The 18715-nt window shown below is 50.2% G+C and overlaps 1 protein-coding gene and 1 long non-coding RNA gene across 3 annotated transcripts in view; one reads left to right on the forward strand and one right to left on the reverse strand.

Annotated features, from left to right (window-relative positions):
• The window catches only part of PACSIN1 (protein kinase C and casein kinase substrate in neurons 1), a 69714-nt gene that overhangs the window by 38760 nt on the left and 12239 nt on the right, over positions 1-18715 (reverse strand). The window contains exon 2 of one of the 2 annotated variants that reach the window (XM_028847659.2): positions 9137-9208. The exons of the other annotated variant lie outside the window; for it this stretch is intronic. The gene's annotated coding sequence lies outside the window, so the exon portion shown is untranslated. The remainder of the gene's footprint in view (positions 1-9136; positions 9209-18715) is intronic. 2 annotated transcript variants of the gene reach the window in all.
• On the forward strand, positions 2819-13794 carry LOC144340444 (uncharacterized). The gene is made up of 3 exons (XR_013416552.1): positions 2819-3298; positions 3470-6446; positions 13664-13794. It is a non-coding gene; the product is annotated as an uncharacterized LOC144340444 (long non-coding RNA).

The raw sequence follows: 18715 nt of genomic DNA on the forward strand, positions 1-18715 counted from the left end.
TTTTGCCTAATGCCTAGCTGAGATCCTGCCCATTTTGGGGGAGGAGAGGATAAGAATTAGGAGTGTTGATGGAGGAGGAAAGAGAAGAGAGCCGGAAGAGGGAGGGAATAAAGGTGCTTCTGAGAGAGGTGTTAAGAGTGAGGCGCCTTGAACTGAGCCAAATGACTTGAATGGTAAATACCGTAATGGGAAAACCAGAGAGAGGCTTGGACTTACAGTAACTAGCACTAGTGCCAGAGTTCAGACAGCAACTAACCAGTGTTTGCTGGAGCTCTGAGGGAGAGGATGAGCACAGCATAAAAGCCTGCCTATACAGCCGATAGCTGGGGGAGTGATCTAACGCCTCAATACTCAAAGTATGGTCCAAGGACCAGCAGTACTGGCATCACCTGGGAGTTTGTTAGAAATGCAGGCTGTGGCTAGGCTCGGTGGCTCATACCCTAGCACTTTGGGAGGGCAAGGCAGGAGGATTGCTTGAGCCCAGGAGTTCAAGAGCAGCCCGGGCAACACAGCCAAACACCGTCTCTACAAAAAATTTAAAAATTAGCCAGGCATAGTGGTACACACCTGTGGTTCCAGTTATTTGGGAAGCTGAGGTGGGAGGATTGCTGGAGCCCAAGAGGTTTAGGCTGCAGTGAGCTGTGAATGCACTGCTGCACTCAGGCCTGGGCAACACAGCAAGACTCTGTCTCAAAAAAGAACAAAGAAAAGAGGTCGGGCTCGGTGGTGGCTCACGCCTGTAATCCCAGCACTTTGGGAGGCCGAGGCGGGCGGATCACGAGGACAGAAGATCAAGACCATCCTGGCTAACATGGTGAAACCCCGTCTCTACCAAAAATACAAAAAAAATTAGCTGGGCATGGTGGCAGGCGCCTGTAGTCCCAGCTACTCGGGAGGCTGAGGCAGGAGAATGGCATGAACCCGGGAGGCGGAGGTTGCAGTGGGTCGCGATAGCACCACTGCACTCCAGCCTGGGCGACAGAGCAAGACTCTGTCTCAAAAAAAAAAAAAAAAAGGCCGGGCGCGGTGGCTCACGCCTGTAATCCCAGCACTTTGGGAGGCCGAGGCGGGCGGATCACAAGGTCAGGAGATCGAGACCACGGTGAAACCCCGTCTCTACTAAAAATACAGAAAATTAGCCGGGCGCGGTTGTGGGCGCCTGTAGTCCCAGCTACTCGGGAGGCTGAGGCAGGAGAATGGCGTGAACCCGGGAGGCGGAGCTTGCAGTGAGCCGAGATCGCGCCACTGCACTCCAGCCTGGGCGACAGAGCGAGACTCCGTCTCAAAAAAAAAAAAAAAAAAAAAAAAAAAAAAAAGAACAAAGAAAAGAAATGCAGGCTTTTAGGACCACCAGACCTACTGAATCAGAATCTTTTAAAAAGGTCCCCAGGAGACACCTGTGTGCATTAAGGTTGGAGAAGCTCTGGTCTAACATTTAAGCACAGCGAGCTCTGGGAATGACCTGCTTCGAAGAGGACATTGATGAGCAAGAGGTAGGGGCAGACCATGAAACAAAGAATGGGGGTGGGCACTGGGGAACTGGGCAGAGCAGGTTAACTCTGCCAAGGAGCTAGCCTGAGTTGCTTTCTAAAGGAAGGGGAGGGTAAGATAGGCCAATAAAACTAACAAGTAGCTAAATTTTGTGTCCTGGACTTGGAATCTACAGCTTGGTTTCAGGGTCAGTTTTACTGATTTCTGTGTGACTTTGCCCAAGTAACTGACCTCGGTTTTGTCTTCTGTCAAATAGAGCTGATATTCTATTCTCTTGCTGCCTTTAGAGATATTATGAGAACCAAAGGAGCTAAGATGAGAAAAAGTGCATTGGAGGCCATGAAACGCTGGACAGAGCAAGTCAAAGCGGCTGCTTCCTAGTGTCCACAGAAGCCTGACCTCCCAGGCAGCAAAGCTTACCCTTGCTCCCTTCCCACACCTGACAGCTGGAATCCCATGCTGAAAGGAGCCGGACAAGCCTGGGCACTTGAGGATGTTATGATCTCACAATACTTTAATGTGTCTGCCAGGATTTGGTTTGGAAGACCCTTGGGATTAGAATCAGGTAGCCAAGTGAGGGTGGTCCAAGGGCTCCCCATATCTCACATCCTCCTACCCACTGGGGAGCATTGGTTCCCCACCAGGCTGCACAACAGAATCAGTGATGTCTGGACCATCAGGGTGACTAAAATGAAAAGACAGATAATAACAAGCGTTGGTGAGGATGCAGAGTAATCAGAACTCTCAAACACTGCTGGTGGGATTGTAAAATGGGATCAGCCATGTTGAAAACTATGCAGCAATCTCTATTGAAGTTCAGCACACATACCCCTTAGACCAGCACTTCCACCCTTGGGCTTACATGCAGCAGAAGTGAGTGCCCAGGCCACCAAAAGACATACACATGAATGCCTGCAGCAGCCATATTCATAGTAGCCCCCAAAAATCCACATGTCCCCCAATAGCTGAAAGACTAAGCAGATACACTGTGTCCAGTGCTATGCCCTGTGCCACCCCAAAGCCCAGCATCAGGGTGAAGACCCTCCATCCCCCAGCTGCAGGGGGTATTTACTGCTGACAGTTCTGAGAGTTCTTTTCCGAGAATTCCCCTCCTCTTGCTGGCCCCCTCCCAGGGGCAACTCATATCCAACAAGTGCTTGACCCAGGCCTGGATCCCTTGCTTGATTCAGGACAACTCTGAAGCGCCCTCCCAGCCCCAGCACTCCATGTGGGATCAACTGAGGCCTGTGTTAAAAGGGCATCTTAGCTCACCCTCTCCCACTCTCTGCCCTGTCCCACTTCCCTATCCTCTTTTCTCATGTGTGTGGTTTTTATTTATTTGTAACTTTTATTTTAGATACAGGTACATGTGCAGGTTTGTTACATGGGTATATATTGCACCCAGGTAGTGAGCACAGTATCCAATAGGTAGTTTCATGACCCACAGTTCCCTCCTTCCCTCCTCTAGAAGTCCATGGTATCTACTATTCCCATGTTTATATTCTTGGATGCTCAATGTTTAGCTCCCACTTATAAGTGAGCATGCACTGTTTGGTTTTCCGTTTATGCGTTAATTCACTTAGAATTATGGCCTCCAGGCCAGGCACAGTGGCTCGTGCCTGTAATCCCAGCACTTTGGCAGGCTGAGGCGGGTAGATCACTTGAGGTCAGGAGTTCGAGACCAGCCTGACCAACATGGCAAAACCCCATCTCTACAAAAATACAAAATTAGCCGGGCATGGTGGCGCGTGCCTGTAATCCCAGCTACTCAGGAGGCTGAGGCAGGAGAATCGCTTGGACCCAGGAGGTGGAGTTTGCGGTGAGCTGAGATCGAGCCATTGCACTCCAGCCTGGGCAACAAGAGCGAAACTCTGTCTCAAAATAAATAACAGTAAATAAAAATTAGCTGGGCATAGTGATGCGCGCCTGTAGCTACAGCTACTGGGGAGGCTGAGGCAGGAGAATTGCTTGAACCCAGGAGGAGGAGGTTGCAATGAGCAGAAATTGCACCACTGCACTACAGCCTGGGCAACAGAGTAAGACTCTGTCCCCAAAAAAAAAAAAGAATTATGGCCTCCAGCTCCATCCATGTTGCTGCAAAGGACATGATTTTATTCTTTTTCATAGTTGCATAATATTCCACAGTGACATACCATCTCACACCAGTCAGAATGGCTATTATAAAGGTCAAAAAAGAACAGATGCAGGCAAGGCTGAGGACAAAAGGGAACACATATACACTGTTGGTGGGAATGTAAATGAGTTCAGCCACTATGGAGAGCAGTTTAGAGATTTCTTAAAGAACTGAAAACAGAATTACCATCTGACCCGCAACGCCATCACTGGGGCATATGCCCAGAGAAAAACACATCATTCTACCAAAAAGAACATGCATTTGTATGTTCATCTCTACACTAGTCAAAATAGCAAAAAAGGGAATCAACGTGGTGGATTAAAGAAAATGTGGTGCATTCACACCACGGAGCACACAGCCCTCTCCTTTTATACGTGGTGTTCCAACGAGCACTTCCTAGCGACCCTCCTGCACAAAAGTCTCCAAGTCAGAACCTAACCTACCCCAGTTGGTATCAGGACTGATTCTAGGAAGCAGCCTCTGAACCCTGGGACCCAGAAGCTGGGTCGCCCACTGTCGCTGGTGCTAGGAGAGCTGGCACCCAGCAGGTAGCAGGGAAGAGACCGCACTGCAGGGACAAGAGCTCCCGAATTGGAGAGGCCGGGGGAGTGGTAATTAATTATAAAGTCTGTGGAAGGGGATGGCTGTGCTGGGGCCCGCGTGCACTAAAGAAAGACAACGCAAGGCTGAGTGTGACTCAGCACTAATTTAAGGCCAAGTGAGAAAGCCAAGGGCCTCCTTAGCAGCAAATAAATCCTCCTCTCCTGCAGCAGGAGGGGAGGAAAAAGCTGAGGAGCAGGCCAGGGCGTAGTTATGAGTGGAGCGTAAAACAGAAGTTCAGTGCTCAGCCCACGATGAGTTGGCTGCGTCAAGTGCAGAACCTGCTTGGGAAAGAGTGAGGTGCGGAAGTGACCCCCGGCGAGCACTCCCCCTGCTTGAAGACTATGCAGATAGGCTCAGGGGCTGGCCCAAGGCCGGGGTGGGACATCAAGTGGGATAAAGGAGAGTCAATCCCATAATACGAGGATTAACACCCTGGCAAGAGGGCTTAACATGCTGCTTGGAGAAAACGAAAGCCCACAGTAGAAGTCAGCAGGGATGCGGTGTCAGGCCGCGGAAGAAAGCATCCAAAGGCCTGGAGAAGAGGGCATGCTTGGGTGTCTGCCGTGTCTGGCCAGAAACCCACTCACTATCCGTCTCCTGCAGGAAGGCCGGGCAGCCACCTCATTTACCAAGGCCAACGGGAAAGCCCTAAGAAGCCCAGGTGAATGTCCTTTGAAGACCTGCTAGTTGGAGCTGCAGTTACAGAACTGGGCGCCCTGACAATAGCGGGGATGACAGGATCCCGAAGAAAGAGGCCAGGTGGCGGCGCCTGGTCATCAGAAGCGCAGGCTCAGGAGTCTTCAGGTGGAGGCAGTTACCACCGCTAGCAGCCAGGTCAGAGCTGCTGGACCCGCCAAGCCATGGAAATGGTTCATCGACTCCGTGTCCCAGGGCAAGCCAGATGGGCAGCCAACAAGGACACTGCCCACCCGATGCAATCAAAAGAGTCCAAGGGCTGGGCGTGGTGGCTGACACCTGTAATCCCGGCACTTTGGGAGGCCTAAGTGGGAGGATCCCTTGAGCCTAGGAGTTCAAGATCAGCCTGGGCAACACAGGGAGACCTTGTCTCAAAAAAAAAAAAAGTTTTTAAATTAGCCAGGTGTGGTGGTGCATGCCTATGGTCCCAGCTACTCAAGAGGCTGGGGCGGGAGGCTCACTCGAACCCAGAGGTCGAGGCTGCAATCAGTGAGCCCTGATCACACTACTGCACTCCAGCCTAGGTGACAGAGTGAGACCCTGTCCCCCAAAAAAAAACAAAAAAGAGAGAACATCCAAGGCTTGATGATGGGGGTTGACAGCAGTAACCCAATGAAAAGTCCTGATCCTTTGAGAAGTTTCCAGACCTGAGGAAGGTTTCACATCCAACTGACTGAAGGAGAGACCAGGTCCCCAGAAGGAAGGACCCTGCAACCCCCGAATCAGCACATGTGATGATGATTCCATCATCCTTCCTGAGAAGGGCGTACATGCCTTTTACTTGAGTAACCATATGTGGGAGAAAGATGAGTACTCAGGCATTTCAAAGACTGTCAGACACAGGGTCCACATGGACATTGGTCTGGGGACCCAAAGAGGCATCATGGCCCCCTGTTAGGGTGGAAGCATATGGGGGCAGGTGATGAGTGGAGTCCCAGCCCGGCTTTGGCTTATAGGGAGTCCAGTGGATCCACAGGACATCCAGTGGTGGTCTCGCTGGTCCCTGAGTGTATAATTGGAATAGACACACATTGCAGAACCCCCACACTGGTGCTTTGGCCCGTGGGGCAAGAGCTACTATGATAGCTCTTGGAAGCCTCTGAAACTACCTGCCATCAAAGGAAGTGTGGCTGTGGGTTTTCGACGTCGAACCTGCCGGTCTCACCACACACAGCACCACCCAGCACTGCCGCTGGATGGGGTGATGTAACAGCCCCTTGAATGCAGCTGACCAAGAGCTCTACTGTACAGGATGGTGGCTGTAATTCCTGACAATGTGCTGTATTGTTGAGCATTGCTACAACAATAGATTTTAAGTGTTCTCACCATAAAAGTATGTGAGGTCATGCATATGTTAATTAGTTTGATTTAGCCATTCCACAATTTCAAAACATCATGTTTCACACCATAAAAATATACTTTTTTTTTTTTTTTTTGAGACAAACTCTCACTCTATCAACTCTCAGGCTGGAGTGCAGTGGCACCATCTCAGCTCACTACAACCTCCACCTCCCTGGCTCCAGCGATTCTCCTGCCTCAGCCCCCCAAGTAGCCGGAACTACAGGCACACGCCACCACACCTGGCTAATTTTTGTATTTTTAGTAGAGACAGGGTTTCACCATGTTGCCCAGGCTGGTCTTGAACTTCTGAGCTCAAGTGATCCGCCTGCCTCGGCCTCCCAAAGTATTAGGTTTATGGGTGTGAGCCACTGTGCATAGCCAATACAGACAATTTTTACTTGTCACTTTAAAAAATAATAGGCCAGGTAAGGTGGCTCATGCCTGTAATCCCAGCATTCTGGGAGGCCAAGGCGGGAGGATTGCTTGAGCCCAGGAACTCAAGACCAGCCTGGGCAACAAATCAACCAACCAGTCAATCAAATAAATAATAATAAAAAGATGCAGATGAGGTGTCAGCTTGGAGCTGATCCCCTGCAAGGGTGGTGAGCTGTCTTCTGGAACACGGCGCACACTGTAATGACTACTGCATGGTGCTGAGTCCCTAATGGGACCAGAATAGATGCGTCTAAGAACTACAGAGTAGAAGTAGGAAGAGCCCCACTCACCATCACACCCAGGGACAACTCTGGGCACTGCGAGGTTAGAAATCCTGGTTCCCAAAGGGAAAATAGTTCCACCAAGAGACAGCAAGAGTCAGATTAAACTTTCAGCTATAACTACCACCACTTCCCTTCAGGTCCCTTGTGGCAAGAAACCAGCAGGGAAAAAAAACCAACAACACAGAGTCACCATCCTGGCAGGAATAACTGGCCCTGATCATCCACAGGCGCCTTCTGTAAAAGCCTCACACTGTTTGTACAGCAAGGGCCAGGGAAGAAGAATAGCACTGGCAGCCAGGCAATTCCCTGGGACATCTCTTGGTGCTCCCTTGCCTGGTATTGATGGGAAATGGGCAAGGGCAATGGTCATGGTTTGAGAAGAGCAGGAAGGTCAGAGACTCAGACTCCCTCAGACATGAGGGGCCGGGTCCCCTCACATGGTAAGCCACCTAGACCAACAGAGGTGCTAGCCAAGGTCAGGGTCACTGAGGAGGGAGATTACAAGTGTCTGTTGTGGCCCAGAGTCCTGCTGCAGCAGCAGGACTGTCGCTCGTCTCACTGACCTTCCCCTTATTAGCTTCCCCAGGAAAAGAGACTCTGAAGAAGCTGTTCCCAGGTGGGATTAATTATGATAAGGGCTCAGATTTCCAAGTAGTGCGAGGGGCAGGCTGCGGTGGGTGCTGTAGGTTTGCCACCTCCTCAGGGTGAGGTCGCTTTTGACCCCAGCTGTTGGGGGTGTTGCCTGCTGATGGCCCACGCCTGAGTCCTTCTCTGGGCATTGCCCTGGGCTGAAGGGAGCCCCCTCGTCCAAGGTTATGCCTCCTCCCCAGAGACAGCCTGCACTGACCAGTGACTGCACTGACCAGTGACTGGTCAATGCAGGGGTGCAAAGCCCTGGCCCCTTGCCTTAATATGATATGATGTTCAAGAGTCACCCCAGCTTCAGGGCTCCATGTGGGGTCAGCTGAGGCCTCTACTGTGACTTCTCCTTCAGCCCAGTCCTCCATCCTTCAATCCTGTTGATTCCAGCAGCAACCTCCTGAATCCAAACCTCCTGCATCCAAACCTTCAGCTCAGACTATTTTTTCCAGAGACTAGACCTACGCCAACTACACAGTGGTGGAGAAGGGCAAACCACTCAGCCCACCGGAGCACGGCGGACTCTCACAGATGGAGCCCTGAGCGTCAAACAGCACATTCCACGTGATTCCATGTCTATGAAGTTCCAGAACAGGCAAACCTGGTCCTGACAGGAGAGTGGTTACCAGGGGCAGACATGAACTGGGAAGGGGCAGGAGGGAACCTTCCGGGATGCGGGATCCTGTTCTGTGTAGTGGCTCATGTTCACTGACATGCACTTTGTACTTTAATTAATTAACTGATGGATTGATCGAGACAGGGTCTCACTCCATCGCCCAGGCTGGAGTACAGTGGTACAATCATGGCTCACTGCAGCCTCAACCTCCCTGGGCTTAGCTGATCCTCCCACCTCAGCCTCCTAAGCAGCTGGGATTACAGGCGCACACACCCAGCTAATTTTTTTTTTTTTTTGCGGGGGGTACAGACCAGTGCCATGTTGCCCACACTGGTCTCAAACTCCTGAGTTCAAGTAATTTGCCTGCCTCAGCCTCCCAAGGTGCTGGGATTACAGGCGTGAGCCACCACACCCAGCTATATCTCAATTTAAAAAATACCAATGCCCAGGCCCCAGCCCAGTTAAATCAGAAAATTCTAATGTGCGGCCAGGGTCCAGAAGACCCTAGGCTGGGGTCTGCTGCAGCGGAGACAGGCGCTGTCCCGACATGCAGAGCGGCTCCAAGGCAGGAGGAGAGAGAGGAGCCCACGGAGCAGGGCCCCGGAAGGCAGCCTTACACGGCTGACAGGGTAGCGGTGGGAACAGAGTGGCCCAGGTGTGTTGTGCCCATAGAGCTTAGGGGAGGGAGGAAGAGGACCAGCAATGACAACGTCACCTTCTCGCTGTCTGGCCTTGGGACATCACTTTCCCTGTCTGGACCCCAGTGTCCTCCCTGCTGGTGCAGCACTGGACTGGAATGGGAGGCGGAAGGGACAGGGTGTAGTCGAATCCCAGTTCCATACCCCATGCCCTCCAGGCCCCGTTCAGACCTCAGTCCTGCCCTAGCTGGCAACTTACCTGGCCCCCTTCCTGTTTTCTCATCTGCAGAGCGGGGGTGATGGCGCCTACTTCACCCGGTGGCTGTGAGAACTGCATTGGAGACAAATATTTTACAACACCTCCTCCTCCCTCCCTCTCAGCTGACAGCTGTGCCGCTTATTTCTCTGAGAAAAAGGGAGGCACCTAGAGACACTGCGGCCCCACACCCACCTCACCCCACCCCTAGGCCCTGCCGCCCTCCCCCTGGGTTCCCAGGCCCCCTGTCCCTCCACCCCTCACCCCTTAGGCTGGGCACTCCTGCTGCCGGGCTGGGATGTGCTCTCCCCTCTCCCGAATGATTGGTTTTCCCTCACATAGAATCTGTCCCATCCAGAGAGAATCATGCTGTTGTTTCTCTCATTTAAGAGAAAGTCAAAAGGGTCCCCTAGACCGCCCAGTGCCCCCCACGTTGTGGGCCCATGTGTCTCCTCCCTCCGGTGGCAGAGGACACTCCTGGAAAGGCCCGCCCATCCTCTCCACCTCCACTCCCTCCGAAGCCTTTCCAGTCGGCCTCTGGCCCTCACCAGCCACTGCTGACCCCCATGGCCAGTCTCCAGTCCTCCTCCTTGGCAGCACGCTGTCCGCCCTGGCACCCGTGCCTCCGGGCTCCTCAGACACCACACTCCCACTCTGTGTCGCACCTCCGTCTCCCTGGGTGGGCCCTCACAGGGCCAGGACTCAGGCCTGGGGCCTCTTCTCTTCTCCACTCATGTCTACTCCCTCTGGGATCTCATCAGAGCAGTGGCCTTAGATCTCCCTGAACTCCAGCCTCACACATCCACCCACCTCCTCAACAGCCCCACTTGGATGTAGGCACTTACCATGTCCCCATCTGACAGCCCCCAGCCTGCCCCAACGCTGGCCTTTGCCATCTCAGGACATAACACCACTGTTCACCCAAGAACTTAGGAATCTCCCTCACCCTACACCCCGCTGACTCTCCCTTCAAAATATACGCAGAATCCAGCCACCTCTCATCTGTCGGCCACAGACGCCAGGGTCTGCCCCAGCCCCCTCTCCCACCCGGAGGGCTGTGTGGCCTTCTAATGAGCCCCCCTGCTTCCACCCTCGCCCCCTACTGTCTATCTGCCAGACGGCAGCTGCAGTCATCTTTTTAAAACATAAATAATGTCACTAAAGTTGATACACAACCCCCCACTGCTAAATTTGACTGGCTTTTTTTAAAATTGAAAAATAAAAACACAAATATAATTTTGACACATCACACCCCTGCCGAAACCCTCCAGCGAGTGACTCACCCATCTGAGAACAGGTTGGCTGTGCCTCCGGGCCCCAACCTGTTGACTCATCCTCCCCCACTCCCCACGACCACTCTCCACGCCTCACTCCACCCCAGACCCCCTGTGCTTCCTCTTCCCTGCCTCGGAGCTAGCACCTGCGGCTTCCTGTCCCGAGATCCTCCTCCCTTGATATCTGCAGGGCACATTTCCTTGCGTTAAGTCTCTGATTCATGATCCTGACCCCCACTTTTGCCCCATCCAGAACAGCCAGCCCATGCCCCACACCCCTTACTTAAACCCTCACCCTGCCTTATTTTTCCTTTGTAACACTTGTCACTTCCTAATATATTTGTGTGTGTATGTGGATATATATTTTTTTTAATTAATAGATTTTATTTTTTAGAGCAGTTTTAGGCTCACAGAAAAATTGACTAGAAAGTACAGAGAGTTCCCATACACCCCCTCCCACCCACACAGTAGCCACCCTTACTGTCCATACCGTGCATCTGTGTGGTACATTTGTGAGGACTGATGAACCTACACTGACACATCATTATCACCCAGAGTCCATAGTTTACATTAGGGTTCACTCTTGGTGGTGTGTATTCTATAGGTTTGACTATAGGTTGATGACAGGTAACTACCATTGTAGTATCATACAGAAAAGTTGCCCTGCCCTAAAAATCCTCTGTGCTTTCTACCTATTTATCTCTCCCTGCCCCACCCCAATCTCTGATAACCACTGATCTTTTCACTATCTCCATAGTTTTTCCTTTTCCAGAATGTCACCTAGTTGGAATCACACAGTATGTGGCCTTTTCAGGTTGGCTTCTTTCACTTAGTAAAACGTATTTAAGGTTCCTCCTTGTCTTTTCATGGCTTGATAGCTCATTTATTTTGAACACTGAATAATATTCCATTGCCAGGGTGTGCCACAGTTTATATAACCATTCGCCTACTGAAGGACATCTTGATTGCTTCTAAATGTTGGCAATGAAATGTCTTGACATTCACAGGACACAGCAGCATGATAAAGGCCCTGATGGGCCGGGCACGGTGGCTCACGCCTGTAATCCCAACACTTTGGGAGGCTGAGGCGGGTGGATCACGAGGTCAGGAGTTCGAGGTCAGCCAGACCAAGATGGTGAAACCCCATCTCTACTAAAAATACAAAAATTAGCCAGGCACGGTGGCAGGTGCCTATTATCCCAGCTACTCAGGAGGCTGAAGCAGGAGAATCGCTTGAACCAGGGAGGCAGAGCTTGCAGTGAGGCGAGAATGTGCCACTGCACTCTAGCCTGGGCGACAGAGCAAGACTTCATCTCAAAAAAAAAAGGCCCTGATGAGGCCTACACTGAAGAGCACCCTTTACTTGGGTTGAACCTAAAAGTAAATTTCCCAAATTTGACCACGGACAATCTGTCCAGGTGCTACCTCCCACCTCCTGGGTGCCACAGGAGCTCACACTAGGATGACAAGTCCCCTCTCTCAGCTGGGGCAGCCCATAAAGTCCTTGAAGGGGCTGAGCGTGGTGGCTCACGCCTGTAATCCCAACACTTTGGGAGGCCGAGGCAGGTGGATCACCTGAGGTTGAGAGTTCGAGACCAGCCTGACCAAAATGGAGAAACCCCGTCTCTACTAAAAATTAAAAATTAGCCTGGCATGGTGGCACATGCCTGTAATCTCAGCTACTCGGGAGGCTGAGGCAGGAGAATCGCTTGAACCCAGGAGGCGGAGGTTGCAGTGAGCCGAGATCACACCATTGCACTCCAGACTGGGCAACAGGAGTAAAGCTCTGTCTCAAAAAAAAAAAAAAGAAAAAAAGTCCTTGAAGGAGAAAGACTGTGGCTAAGAGCCACAGAGCAGGGCGCCAGAACCCACGTAAAGGGAGCGGTGGAATTTGGAGGTTTGGAGCACGTGTGCCCAGCTGGGGTGAGGACCCCTAGAGGAGCAGTAGGAACTAAACTGCGACCCAACTCTGGTGCCCACAGGCTATGTGGCCCTGCGCAAGCCACTCCCCTCCTCTGTCCTGCAGCATTACTGCAAGATGAAGGGGCTGAGCAAGGTTGGTCCTACAGCCCAGGGCCCTTTGTCCAGAGCTTCAGGGGCTCTTGGATGGGACCTTAGGTTGACTTCTAGAATTCAAAAAGTCTGGGTCGGGCATGGTGGCTCACGCCTGTAATCCCAGCACTTTGGGAGGCCAAGGTGGGCAGATCACTTGAGCCCAGGAGTTCGAGATCAGCCTGGATAACATGGCAAAACTCCGTATCTACTGAAAATACAAAACATTAGCCAGGTGTGGTTGCTTACACCTGTAGTCCCAGCTACTTGGAAGGCTGAGGTGGGAGGATCCCTTGAACCCAGGAAGTCGAGGCTGCAGGGAGCCATGATTGTGCCACTGCACTCCAGCCTGGGCAACAAGAGTGAGACCCTGTTTCAAAAAAAAAAAAAAAAAAGGTTAAACATGGAGTTGGCCAGGCACTGTGGCTCACAACTGTAATCCCAGCACTGTGGGAGTGGGAGGCCAAAGTGGGCAGACCACCTGAGGTCAGGAGTTCAAGACCAGCCTGGCCAACATGGCGAAACCCTGTATCTACTAAAAAATACAAAAATTAGCCGGGCGTGGTGGCAGGCACATGTAATCCCAGCTACTCAGGAGGCTGAGGTAAGGAGAATTAATTGAACCCAGGAGGCAAGAGAAGGTTGCAGTGAGCCGATGTCATGACATTGCACTCCAGCCTGGGCAACAGAGTGAGACTCCATCTCAAACAAAAAAAACAAAAAAACAAAAACATAGTTACCATACGACCCAGCAATTCTACTCCTAGGTATATATCCAAGAGAAATGAAAACACATGTTCACAGAAAAACACGCATATAAATGCTCTTAGATGCATTATTCATAAAAACCAAAAAGTGGAAACAACTCAAATGTCCATCAATGGATGAACGGATAAACAAAACGTAGTATATTCACACAAGGCAATATGAATCAACCATGAAAAGGAACGCAGTAGTTGCACGCTACAAAGAGGGGTGACCCTTAGAAACATTATACTAAGTGAAAGAAACCAAGGCCGGGCGCGGTGGCTCACGCCTGCAATCCCAGCACTTTGGGAGGCCGAGGCAGGCAGATCAGCTGAGGTCAGGAGTTTAAGACTAGCCTGCCCAACCTGGTGAAACCCCATGTCTACTAAAAATACAAAAATTAGCCAGGCAGGGTGGCACGTGCCTGTAATCCCAGCTACTTGGGAGGCTGAGGCAGGAGAATCTCTTGAACCCGGGAGGTGGAGAGATGGCAGTGAGCTGAGATTATGCCACTGCACTCCAGCCTGGGCAACAGAGCAAGACTCCTTCTCAAAAACACAAAAACATAGGCCAGGCGTGGTGGCTCACGCCTGTAACCCCAGCATTTTGGGAGGCCAAAGTGGGCAGATCATCTGAGGTCAGGAGTTCAAGACCATCCTGACCAACCTGGAGAAACCCCATCTCTACTAAAAATACAAAATTGGCCAGGTGTGGTGGTGCATGCCTGTAATCCCAGTTACTCGGGAGGCTGAGGCAGGAGAATCGCTTGAATCCAGGAGGCAGAGCTTGCGGTGAGCCGAGATCACACCATTGCACTCGAGCCTGGGCAACAAGAGCGAAATTCCGTCTCAAAACAAACAAACAAACAAAAAAAGAAGCCAGTGACAAAAGGCTCATATGATTCAATTTATGTGAATCTTCCAGAATAAGCAAATTTATAGAGACAGAAAGTTGTTTGGTGGTTTCCAGAGCTGAGGGAGGGGGAATTAGGAAGTAGCTGTTAATGGATATGGAGGTTTTTTTGGAGTTATGGAACATTCTGGAATTAGATAGTGGTTACCCAACTTTGTAAATATACTAAAAGCCACTGAAGTGTACATTTGAAAAGGGTAAATATTATAGTATATGAATCATATTTCAATAAAAAAATATGTTTATATAAAAGATCCACAGCTCCTTGGAGAGCTGGCTGAGTCCAGCTCTGAGGAACATGGAACATCTTCACACCAGAAAGCACGGGCATTTCCAAAGACTGGTGTTAACATAAGAAAAGGATGTCAGAAGCCGGGCGCAGTGGCTTGCGCATGTAATCCCAGCACTTTGGGAAGACAAGGTGGCTGGATCATTTGAGATCAGGAGTTTGAGACCACCCTGGCCAACATGGTGAAATCCCATCTAAAGATACTGAAGATCCAAAAATTAGCCAGGCATGGTGACGCACACCTGCAGCCCCAGCTACTCGGGGGGCTGAGGCAGAAGAATCACTTGAACCCAGGGAGGTGGAGGTTGCAGTGAGCCGAGATCACACCACTGCACTCCAGCCTGGGCAACAGAGTGAGAACTTGTCTAAAAACAAAGAAAAGAAAGAAAGAAAATGATGTCAGAGTCCACTTGAAGAAGTTCCCACTGGCCAAAGATGAGACAATTTGAGCATTACTGAGAATAATGAGTGCAAGTGCTAAAATACATCAAATTTATAAAAATCCATAATGATAATGAAAACCAAATTCCAAAAAAAAAAGAAAAAAAGGCTGCGAGTAACCACATATCTGCAAGAATGTGGGCCACTGGATTCTGCACACACTGCTTTGTGTAGGTGTGATTTGGTACAAGCACTCTGGAAAACAGTTTCACATTATCTATAAGGTTGAAGATCGCATACCCCATGACCTAGTGATTCCATTCCTTTGCATAAACCCTGAAGAGCTGCATGCATATGTTTACCTGGGGATATGTATAGAGCAGAAATTTTTTTTTAAGTACTTTTTATTTTTTTTTTTTTATTTTTTATTTTTTTTTTCTTTTTTGAGACGGAGTCTCGCTCTGTCGCCCAGGCTGGAGTACAGTGGCCGGATCTCAGCTCACTGCAAGCTCCGCCTCCCGGGTTCACGCCATTCTCCTGCCTCAGCCTCCGGAATAGCTGGGACTACAGGCGCCCGCCACCTCGCCCGGCTAGTTTTTTGTATTTTTTAGTAGAGACGGGGTTTCACCGTGTTCGCCAGGATGGTCTCGATCTCCTGACCTCGTGATCCACCCGTCTCGGCCTCCCAAAGTGCTGGGATTACAGGCTTGAGCCACCGCGCCCGGCAAGTACTTTTTATTTTATGCCTTCATGGAAGCCAGCAGAACTTTTCCTAGTAGACAGAAATCAGAAAAAAACCCTGATGTCTGTAAACAGACTAGACAAGTATATCATGGTTTATTCACATATTAGAAACTATTATATATAAGGAAAAATGAGATGCCAGGTACAGTGGCTCATGCCTGTAATCCCAGCACTTTGGGAGGCCGAGATGGGCAGATTGCTTGAGCCCAGGAGTTGAAGACCAGCCTGGGCAACATAGGGAGAGTCCCATCTCTACAAAAAAAGTTTAAAATTACCTGGGTGTGGTGGTGCACACCTGTGGTCTCAGCCACTTGAGAGGCTGAGGTGGCAGAGGTTTTGAGCCCGGGAGGCAGAGGTTACACTGAGCCATGATGGCACCACTACACTCCAGCCTGGGTGACAGGGTGAGATCCTTTCTCAAAAAAAAAAAAAAAAAAGAAAAGAAAAGAAAATGAAAGGACTGATGCTACAAATAACAACCCAGATGCCTGGTAAAAAGAAAATGTTAGTTTAAAAAAAGAACAAACTGGCCGGGCGCGGTGGCTCAAGCCTGTAATCCCAGCACTTTGGGAGGCCGAGACGGGCGGATCACGAGGTCAGGAGATCGAGACCATCCTGGCTAACACAGTGAAACCCCGTCTCTACTAAAAAATACAAAAAACTAGCCGGGCGAGGTGGCGGGCTCCTGTAGTCCCAGCTACTCGGGAGGCTGAGGCAGGAGAATGGCGTAAACCCAGGAGGCGGAGCTTGCAGTGAGCTGAGATCCGGCCACTGCACTCCAGCCTGGGTGACAGAGCGAGACTCCGTCTCAAAAAAAAAAAAAAAAAAAAAAAAAAAAAAGAACAAACTTTAGATTCCAGGAGTGGAGGCTCATGCCTGTAATCCCAGCACTTTGGGAGGCCGAAGTGGGTGAATCACCTGAGGTCAGGAGTTTGAGACCAGCCTGGCCAACATGGTGAAACCCCATCTCCATTAAAAATATAAAAATTAGCTGGGCGTGGTGGCATGTGCCTGTGGTCCCAGCTACTATAGAGGCTGAGGCAAGAGAATCACTTGGGCCCAGGAGGCGGAGGTTTCAGTGAGCTGAGATTGTGCCACTGCATCCAGCCTGGGTGACAGAGCAAGACTCTGTCTCAAAAAGTAATAATAATAATAATAAAATTAAAAATAAAATTAAAAAGAACAGACTTTAACGAAATACATAATTCATTACTTAAAATTTAAAAAGACCAAGTGTGGTGGCTCATGCCTATAATCCCAGCACTTTGAGAGGCCGAAGCAGGATGATCACTTGAGCCCAGGAGTTCAAGGCCAGCCTGGGCAACAGAGGGAATCCTCATTTCTCTAAAAAAAAAAAAAAAGAAAATAAATTAAAAAGACAGCTGGGCATGGTGGTGCACTCCTGTGGCACCAGCTTCTCAGAAGGCTGAGGTGGGAGGATTGCTTGAGCCCAGGAGCTTGAGCCTAAATGGGCCAAGATCACGCTACTGTGCTCCAGCCTGAGCAAGACTCTGTTTCAAAAAAGAAAGAAAGAAAGAAAAATCAGAAAATTCAAAAAGAAACAGAACTCTTTGGTTTTGGATGCATACTTAGGTGATAAAACCAAAAACAAAGCAGTGAATAACCCTAACGATCTAGAATGGCGGGTTCCAATTGGGGAGGCAGGGGCTTGTGATGGGAAAGGGTCTGAGGGGGTCCTTTGGTGCTGTGGCAATGTTCGGATTTGTTTTACCTACATGATGGAGACACTGGCTTTATATTAAATTTATTAAAATGTTGCTGTGGTTTGAGTGTGTCCCCTCCAAAACACATGTTGAAATTTGATTCCCAATGTGGCTGTGTTGGGAGGCAGGGCCTAGTGAGAGGCATTTGGATTACAGGGCACTGTCCTCAGGACTAGAATAATGCCACCTTGCGGGAGCGCTGTGGGAACGGATTAGTTCCCATGAGAGCACGCTGTTATAAAGTGAGCCTAGCCTCTTGTCTGTGTCACTTCTGCATTCGCCCACTGTCGCTCTGGCACCTGCTCCTGTCATATTAGAATGCAGCCAGGTGGTCCTCACCAGAAGCCACGCAGACCCGACGCCATGCTGCCTGGACTTCTCAGCCTCCAGAACTGTGAGCCAAATAAGCTCCTTGTCCTTTTAAATTACCCAGGCTCAGGTATTCTGTTATAGCAACACAAAAAAGACTACGACAAATGTACAACCTATTTTATATATGTTTATATTTTAAAAAAGGAAAAAATATTCATTGGTCACCATTGGAGGTTGCTATAGCACCAACTCATTTCTTTAAAAATGGATAAATAGGCTGAGTGCGATGACTGACACCTGTAATTCCAGCACTTTGTGAGGCCAAGGTGGGCGGATCACAAGGTCAGGAGTTCGAGACCAGCCTGACCATCATAGTGAAACTCCATCTTTACTAAACACACAAAAATTAGCCAGGAGTGGTGGCGCGTGCCTGCAATCAGCTACTTAGGAGCCTGAGGCAGGAGAATCACTTGAACCCGGGAGGTGGATGTTGCAGTGAGCTGAGATGTTGCCACTGCACTCCAGCCTGGGTGACAGAGCGAGACTCCATCTCAAAAAAAAAAAAAAAAAAAAAAAAGATAAATAGGCTCAGCGTGGTGGCTCACGCCTGTAATCCCAGCACTTTGGGAGGCTGAGGTAGGTGGATCACAAGGTCAAGAGTTCAAGACCATCGTGGCCAATATTATGAAACCCCGTCTCTACTAAAAACACAAAAAATTAGGCCGGGCGCGGTGGCTCACGCCTGTAATCCCTGCACTTTGGGAGGCCGAGGCGGGCGGATCACGAGGTCAGTAGATCGAGACCATCCTGGCTAACACGGTGAAACCCCGTCTCTACTAAAATACAAAAAATTAGCCGGGCGCGGTGGCGGGCGCCTGTAGTCCCAGCTACTCTGGAGGCTGAGGCAGGAGAATGGCGCGAACCTGGGAGGCGGAGCTTGCAGTGAGCCGAGATGGTGCCACTGCACTCCAGCCTGGGCGACAGAGTGAAGACTCCGCCTCAAAAAAAAAAAAAAAAAAAAAAAAAAAAAAAACACAAAAAATTATCCAGGCACAGTGGCACGCACCTGTAGTCCCAGCTACTTGGGAGGCTGAGGTAGGAGAATCACTGGAACCCGGGAGCCAGAGGTTGCAATGAGCCAAGATCA

This window comes from Macaca mulatta, chromosome 4, assembly GCF_049350105.2.
Source record: "Macaca mulatta isolate MMU2019108-1 chromosome 4, T2T-MMU8v2.0, whole genome shotgun sequence".
Classification (NCBI taxonomy): domain Eukaryota; kingdom Metazoa; phylum Chordata; class Mammalia; order Primates; family Cercopithecidae; genus Macaca; species Macaca mulatta.